Here is an 8,825-nt window from a genome sequence, read left to right on the forward strand (position 1 = left end):
ACCCTGGATTTAGGTGTTGGAGTATGGATTGTTCTTGGGAGGATAATTGTTTTGTCCCACATAGTTCGCCTCTTCTTGATCTGCAAAAGGGGACAAAGGTCACACCTCAATGGTGTGATCAAAATGAGAACATATGGCACATACCTGGAATTGTGTATCTTGTTGAATAGGCGAGATGTTTTGAGCAGTCATGGCTTTGACAATCATATCCAGCTTTCTTTCCACAGCAGCCATCTGATTTGGAGATCCACTATTTAGGTTTACTTCATACATGCCCTTACTTTTTACACCTTGCCTTCCTCTAGAGCAGAATTGTTGGAAGTGCTCACTTAGTGTTTCGAAGAGTTCCATGGCTTCCTCATTGCTCTTTTCCATAAGTGCACCTCCACAAGCTGAATCAACCATACCTTTGTTAGTGTCATCTAACCCTTCATAAAAAAGTTAAACCTGATCATCTTGAGGGATGTTGTGATGTGGGCACTTTAGAAGCAATGCATTGAAGTGGTCCCATGCCTCAAAGAAGAGATCTCCATCTCTCTGTTGGAACATTTGAAGTTTCCTTTTAAGCTACCTTGTCTTTTGAGTTGGGAAAAACTTCTTTAAGAACTTAGTGGCTAATTCTTTCCAAATATGGATGGAATCTGCAGGCAAAGAATTATACCACAGTTTAGCATTATCTTTCAAAGAAAAAGGAAAGAAAACTAACCTGAGCCTCTCCGGAGTTAGGACCTGTATGTGCTAAAGCTTGCATAGATCAAAGAACTCCTTAAGATGCAAGTTAGGATCCTTACTAGCTGTGCCCCTGAAGTGAGTCAATACATTGAGTATCTGAGGGGAAATATAATAATTGCCTTCCACCTCCGGTTGATATGCTATGCATGATGGCTGATTGAGGTTTGTCAGGATGAAAGCCCTTTTCATCGGTCTTCGCACCGGTGATGGATTCGCCTCTAGTGTTCTTGGCACTATTGGTGGGTTCTTTTGCAAATCTTCCATTGTTTCCTCAACTTCTTCCTCTTTTTCTTTGTCCTTAGGCCTTTGTCGAATTGTCCTCTCAATTTCGGGATCGACTGGAAGGATGGTTGAATCTTCATATCGACGACCTTGCATAAGTTGAATTGCCTCCACAGTCAAAGCAGCATTAGTGCTGCTTGTCCGGATGCTCCCTAGAACTGCGCTCGATCGCACTGTGCTCGATCGCAATAATAGAATGCTGGTTCCGCAAAACTGAAACAAAACAGAGAACAAAAAAAAATAAGAAATACGGAAAATATTTTTGATATTTGATAAAAACAAAATTAAAAATTAAAAATTAAAATAACAAAACTAAAGGAAAATAATTCTAAACAAAATTTGCGACAATCCCCGGCAACGGCGCCAAAAATTTGTTGTGCAAATAGTTACCTAAATTAATAGGCAAATAATTATACGTTTTAACCGCAAGTGCACAAGGTAAACATAGTAGGATATGATGCAAGTACGAGATCATTCCCACGAGGATTGTTAAATTTTGCTTAAAATAAATTCCTTGAGTAAAACAAAATAAAGATTGATTTTGATTTGATAATAATAAAAAGTAGGGCTTTGATATCCACCACTAATCATGCTTACATAATATATCAATATGCCAATACTTTGATCATGTTATGAATGCTTAATGTTTGTCAACCTAAGGGCTTGGGTGTATACTCCTTAGGCTATAGATTTTCCTAAGCAACGAGTTAGGCATTGGTGTATACTCTAACTCTTTTCTTTCTTAAAAGATTTAGCATTGGTGTATACTAAGTTGTTCTTTAAGAAAGCATGATTCTATGAAAATCGACAAACACACAGAACCTAGGGCATGGGTGTATATTCCCGGTTTTTCATGTTGATTAACCCAAGAACCCGGTGTGGATTTCTTTTGTTACTTTTATTAAACCTAGGACTCGGTCATCCAAATTGATTTAACTAACTAGTCTATACCACATGCATATGTTGATCAGGCAAACACATATGAGAATTTACGAAAACAGGAATTAATCAAGTTAAATATCACAACATGATCATCACAAAAGCGCCAATATTGAATATTAACTAAACATAACTAGGGCTTCAATCTAGCCCTACTAAATAAATTAGTTACACATGAGTTTAATGTTAAATATCTTCATAAAAATAAAATAGAAAAGAAAAGAATAAACCCGAAACTTGAACTTGAAGAGCTCCAATTCTTCTCTTTGGAAATTGTGTCTATCTTAAAGGTTTAAGGGTCTATTTATAAGCCTTAGGAATACTCTAGAAACCCTAAAAATCATAGGGTTTGAACCCTAGTTCGCACAAAGTTACAAAACCCTAAAAATCACACTTTCCATATCAAGGCTAGCGGCTGGCTTGCTCCTCACGCAAGGATGCGCTCGATCGCAGCCCGTGTGCGATCGATTATAGGTACACTACAAAAAAATATATATATATTTTTTGACGTGGCAAACAGTAACTCATGTTTGCGACGTCAAAACATTTTGACGTGTCTAAGTAGACACGTCAAAAAAAATATTGTTGACGTGCTGCATATTAACACGTCAAAAGTTTTTGACGTGTCTAACCAACACGTCAAAAAAAATTAACATTTGTAAATATATGCATAATCATTCTATATATTGAATACCAATTAATATAATTATCACATGCATGCATATAATTCAACCATTTCATTAATATTAATTTGAACATGATATTATCATGCATAAATCAGTCTAGTAATATTAATATGATAGCCATCTTAATTTTTTAAAAATATATAAAACATACTGAATACATTTATTTTATACGACCCGCAAACCTCACATGAACTCGGCCAACACAAAATATGTGGTCGGTGAGTGGATACATCTAATTATCTATACATCTAGAATGTTAATTTATTTATTCTTTAATTAATTGTAATTGTGTTGTATGGATAATGTGTTATAGAAGAGAAAAAAATTATATAATAGAATAAATATAATTTTAATAGAAATTATATGACAGAGTAAATATAATTTTAATAGAAATATAATTTAATATATAATATTAATAAAATTAAAATAAATATAATTTATAATATTTTAAATTATATAATATAATTAAATATAATTTTATATGTTTTTGACGTGCCATGTGTGGCACGTCAAAAGCTTTTGACGTGCCAAAAGTTTTTGACGTGTTGTAGTTAAAACGTCAAAACATTTTGACGTGTCTAACCAACACGTCAAAAAAAAATTAACATTTGATTGTAATTAGGAAATAATTGATATAAAAAATATGTATTAAAAAACAATTAATTTTAATTGGCATAAAAAAATTAATTTTGATTGGATAGGAAAATTATATTTTATCATATAGTATAAATTACTTGGTATATATGTATACGTATATATGTCACATGTGTTGAAATAAACTATATAATACTAGAGAATATAGGGATAAACTGAATATTGTATTTCTGTGTGTTTAGAACTGTATACAATGGGGCCTATTTATAGTTGAATAAGGCCAGACAGAATATGAATTACAATCAAGGAATTAATGTGCAATATTACAAAATAATATCAATGTATATACAGGGAAAATATATCAAATCAGCAATTATGGTGATTATCAGCAATTATGGTGATTATCAAAATATAATCAGAATATATTCTGATTATATTCTAACATCCCCCCTCAAACTCAAGGTGGTAATGTAGATGCCAACTTGAGTTTGGAAACAAGATCACGGAACCGTCCAGGTGGATGTGCTTTGGTGAACACATCGGCCAACTGATCAGCGGAAGCAATGGGACAGAGATAGAGAGTCCCCTGCAAAAGATGATGGCACACAAAATGACAGTCGATCTCAATGTGTTTAGTACGTTCATGAAATACATCATTATGCGCAATTTGAATCGCACTTCGATTGTCACAAAAGATAGGAGAACTGGAGGTCTAAGAAACACCCATATCATGTAGGAGCCAACGAAGCCAAAGGAGCTCAGAAGTGGTGTCGGCAAGAGCACGACACTCAGCTTCGGTGCTAGAGCGTGCAACAGCTGATTGTTTCTTGCTACGCCAAGAGATGAGAGAATCACCAAGTAAGAAACAATAACCTGTGGTGGAACGACGATCAGTGGGATCACCTGCCCAATCAGCATTTGAATATACATGTAAGTCTAATGATGAGTGAGAAGAGAAATGCAAACCATGAAACAGGGTGCCCTTCACGTAGCGAAGGATGCAAAGAACAGCCGCATAATGAACCAAGCATGGCGCTATCATAAACTGACTAACAAGGTGGACTGCATAGGCAAGATCCGGTCGTGTCACAGTAAGATAGATGAGACTGCCAACTAACTGTCGATAGAGAGTGGCATTAGAAAGTAGCTCACCATCAGTGGCACGAAGTTTGACATTTGTCTCTAGAAGGCTATCAACAATTTTGCAATCAGTAAGGCCAGCTCGTGAGAGGAGATCTAAAGCATACTTGGCTTGAGAGAGATAGTAACCATTTGGATCAGAAGACACTTCCAATCCAAGAAAGTAACTGAGAAAACCCAAATCCTTCATCTCAAATTGTTGGCTCAAAAACTGTTGAAGCTTACGAATACCAACAGTATCATCTCCAGTAATAATCATATCATCAACATATAGTAAGAGGAGAATGAGACCAACATCAGATTGCCGGAGAAAAAGAGCAAAGTCATAGGGGCTAGAAACAAACCCAATATGCGCAATAGTGGAACTGAATTTGGCAAACCAAGCCCGTGGAGCCTGTTTCAGACCGTACAATGCCCGGCAAAGTCGGCAAACCTTGTGTGGCGGACGATCGTACCCAGGAGGAGGCTGCATATAAACTTCTTCACTAAGATCGCCATTAAGAAATGCGTTTTTCACATCCATTTGAAAAAGATCCCAACAACGCACAGAAGCCACAGCAAGGAGTGAAAGAACAGAAGTAAGGCGAGCCATTGGTGCAAAAGTCTCCTCATAATCAATACCATACTCCTGATTGAACCCCTTTGCCACAAGACGTGCCTTGTATCGCTCAATAGACCCATCAGATTTTGTCTTAATCTTGTATACCCACTTGCACCCTACCGCAGTTTTGCCTGGAGGTAAATCAACTAAGTCCCAAGTATGGGTTTTGGAAAGGGCATTAAGTTCTTCAGACATAGCATTCTGCCAAAGAGGGTTAGCATGAGCCGCACGGAAGGAGTGAGGTTCATGGAGAGTAGCAAGAGCAGAATAACAGTGATAATCATGAAGATGGGAAGGAAGAGATGTTACCCGAGTAGAACGACGAGGGATAGAGGGAGCGGGCTCAAGAGTAGATGGATCAATAGGCAGGGCAGAGTCATTGGGGTCGACTGTCAGAATGTCGTCTGGAGAGCTTGTCATCCTTGCATTAAGATCAGTAGTGTCGGGGAGCAAATCAAGCGAGACATTAGTGAAGATAGGAGAAGAACTAGAGGGACGAGTAGGAAAAGACTCCATATCACTAAATAGCCTATGTTCCCAAAAAGTGACGTGCCGCGAGATGCGGAGCCGTTTGGAAATAGGATCATAACAACGATAGCCTTTGTGTTCAATGCCATACCCAAGAAAACAACATAGACGAGAACGAGGTTCTAATTTTGTTCGTTCATGGGATGGAAGTAGTACGAAACAGACACAACCAAAGAGGCGGAGAGATTGGTAATTAGGAGGAGATCCATACAAAAGTTCATAGGGGGACCTATTTAAGGTAGTGGGAGACGGGACCCTATTAATGGTATAAACAGCAGTAAGAGCGGCTTCTCCCCAAAAGTGTTCAGGGATAGAAGCAGATAGGAGCAAAGCCCTAACAGTGTCTAAGATGTGCCTGTGTTTACGTTCAGCACGACCATTTTGTTGAGAAGTATTTGGGCATGAGCGATGGGGAAGAGTGCCATTTTGTTTGAGGGTAGTAAGGAAGGTAGATTCACAATATTCCATAGCATTATCAGAACGAAAAATTTTTATGTTGCGAGAAAATTGGGTTTGAATCATCCGTTGAAATTCAGAGTAAATTTTCGGAAGTTCAGACCGATTTTGTAAAAGATAAAACCATGTGTATCGAGAAAAATCATCCACAAAAATGACAAAATAGCGGGATCCACCCATGGTGGGAATAGGCGCAGGGCCCCATACATCAGAATGCACCAAATCAAAAGGAGCAGAAGAAACAGATGCACTATTATTAAAAGGTAAAGCACTTTGTTTTCCAAGTTGACATGCAACACAATCAAAAGACTCAGACTCAACAGACCCTAATTGACCAATTTGTAGCTAAAGAACGAATACGAGAAATAGATGCATGCCCTAAACGAGAGTGCCATAAACTGAGGGTGGTAGAGGGAGATCGAGATGGAGTGGCAGCTGATACAGCAAGAGGAAGATGGAGTGATGAAAGCTCAAACAGACGTCCAATCTTACGGGCGGTCCCAATTAGCTGTCCCGTCTGTGGATCCTGCACATCACAACCTCGGTTAGAAAAGTGCAGTTCTAAGCCAAGTTCACAAAGTTGACCAACAGATAAAAGATTTAACGAGAGATTAGGCACTAAGTATGTATCAGACACAGATAGTTGATGAGTTGAAACAGACCCGACGTGACTAACAGCAAGATGGGAACCATTAGCAGTGTAAATGGTGGTAGGCCTAGGTAACACAGATTTTGCAGAAAATATGGAAGAATTTGGTGTCATGTGAGTACAACAAGCAGAATCAATATACCAAGAGGAATTACCTGGTGTGGTGGAAATGGCGGTATTAAGATTGGACTTAGATAAAACCTGATGAATGAGAGCTTCGATTTCTGCAGGAGAAAGAGTACTGGGTTGGGGTGCAATATCGGTGTAAGACATATCTGATGTATCAGTATGAGTGACCGCAGCAACCTTATGACTAGGAGCTCGATGATTCCCACGAGAAAGTCTTTTCCTGCATTCACTATATCTGTGGCCAAACTTCTGACAATAGTGGCACTGGATGTTCCGATTGGATGAGGAAGACCCGGCAGGAATAGAATTGGGAGCACGCGCATTGCGAGATGCAGTAGCCATAACCATCTCAGAGGTGTGTAACTTCATAGTAGAGAATCGAGTCTCTTCTGAAACAAGTTCACTAAGAGCACTCTCCAAAGATGGCAGTGGTGAGCGGTGAAGAAGAGAAGCTCGAGTATGCTCAAACTCATCTCGAATTGCCGCAAGAAACTCGGCTAGGCGCATGCTATCGCGAAAAGCGATGTACTCAGAGGCATCAACCTTATCCCTCCACTTTGGCTCACATAGTGCTAATTGATTCCAAAGACAAGTCATTTGTGAATAAAAATCAGTAATACTCTGACCTGGTTCCTGACGCATGTGATGGAGCTTGGTCACAATCTGAAACCGCTGAGCAAGATCTGTAGTGCTGTAGCGCTGAGCTAACATATCCCAGACATCTTTGGCATTGTCAAGATTGCCAAATGTCATGCTGATGGAGACAACACAAGTGTTGGAGAACCAAGAAATAATCCTGTAATGGATACTTTTCCATGTGCGGAGGCGGGTTGAGAAAGCCGCAGCAGGTTCCTCTTTTCCAGCAAGAGGCTTAGGTTCTTCACCAGAAACATACTCCCAAAGACAATGTCCTTTGAGCCACCTATTCATATTTTGAGACCAAGCCGGGTAATTGGAGCCATCGAGAATAGTAGGGATAGGTTGGGTAATATCTTTGGTGTTTGGGAGAGTGGTAGGAGGTACGACCATTTTTTTTTTTTTTTGATATAATTCGGTGTGGTTGGGTGTAGGGTAGGTTCTGTGAGCCTGGTACGAGAATCAATCTGGTGTGGTCGAGTGTATGATAGGGGATATGAGCTTGTTTTTAAGGGTTAGGATCTGGTGTGGCTAAGTGTATAGTAAGGAGTATAGGCTTGGGTCAAGAGGGCTGACATCTAGTGTGGCTAGGTGTACTGTAGGTGTGTGAGCTCAAAAAGTAGGAATAATCTAGTGTGGCAGATTCTATTGTATAAAAAATGAGCTCAACAAGACAACTTACAAGGTGGCGGCGCGTGGTGGCGCGTGGCGGCACTAGGTGGCGCGTGCTTCAGCTGGTTCGACAGATTGGCAGCCTCCGATCACGAATCTGTGATTCGTTTCTGAAAACGGCTGACAAGGGCGGCACGTGGAGGCCGGAAACAGTGCGTGGCGGTGGTTCAAAATTCCATCGAAGGTTGTGGCGGCGCGTGGGGTCTCTTGGTGGCGTGTTCTTTCGACAGGTCAGTAGATCGGCAGCCTCCGATCTGGATTCTAGCGGAATTTTCTGAAAACGGCTGACTGTGGCGGCGCGTGGTGGCCGGAGGCGGCGCGTGACGTGCGTGAATAGTGACACAGAGACTTCAGGCGGCGCGTGAGAGCGCGTTGAAATTCAGAACGTTGATCTGATAACTCCACAGGGCAGATCGGACCTTTTTGAGCCTGTTGGTATAATAATTATACCAAAACAAGATCGAAAAAGCCTTTGAACGGATTGACTTCCTACTTCTCTAGACAAGGCCAAAACTTGGCTCTGATACTATGTTGAAATAAACTATAGAATACTAGAGAATATAGGGATAAACTGAATATTGTATTTCTGTGTGTTTAGAACTGTATACAATGAGGCCGATTTATAGTTGAATAAGGCCAGACAAAATAGGAATTACAATCAAGGAATTAATGTATAATATTACAAAATAATATCAATGTATATACAGGGAAAATATATCAAATCAGCAATTATGGTGATTATCAGAATATAATCTGAATATATTTTGATTATATTCTAACA

At 39.5% G+C, this 8,825-nt stretch overlaps 1 non-coding gene across 1 annotated transcript; it reads left to right on the top strand.

Annotated features, from left to right (window-relative positions):
* Positions 1–463: 463 nt before the first annotated feature.
* Positions 464–569, top strand: LOC132164851 (small nucleolar RNA R71). The gene has a single exon (XR_009438450.1). It is a non-coding gene; the product is annotated as a small nucleolar RNA R71 (small nucleolar RNA).
* The last annotated feature ends 8,256 nt before the right edge of the window (positions 570–8,825 follow it).

Source organism: Corylus avellana, chromosome ca10 (assembly GCF_901000735.1).
Source record: "Corylus avellana chromosome ca10, CavTom2PMs-1.0".
NCBI lineage: Eukaryota > Viridiplantae > Streptophyta > Magnoliopsida > Fagales > Betulaceae > Corylus > Corylus avellana.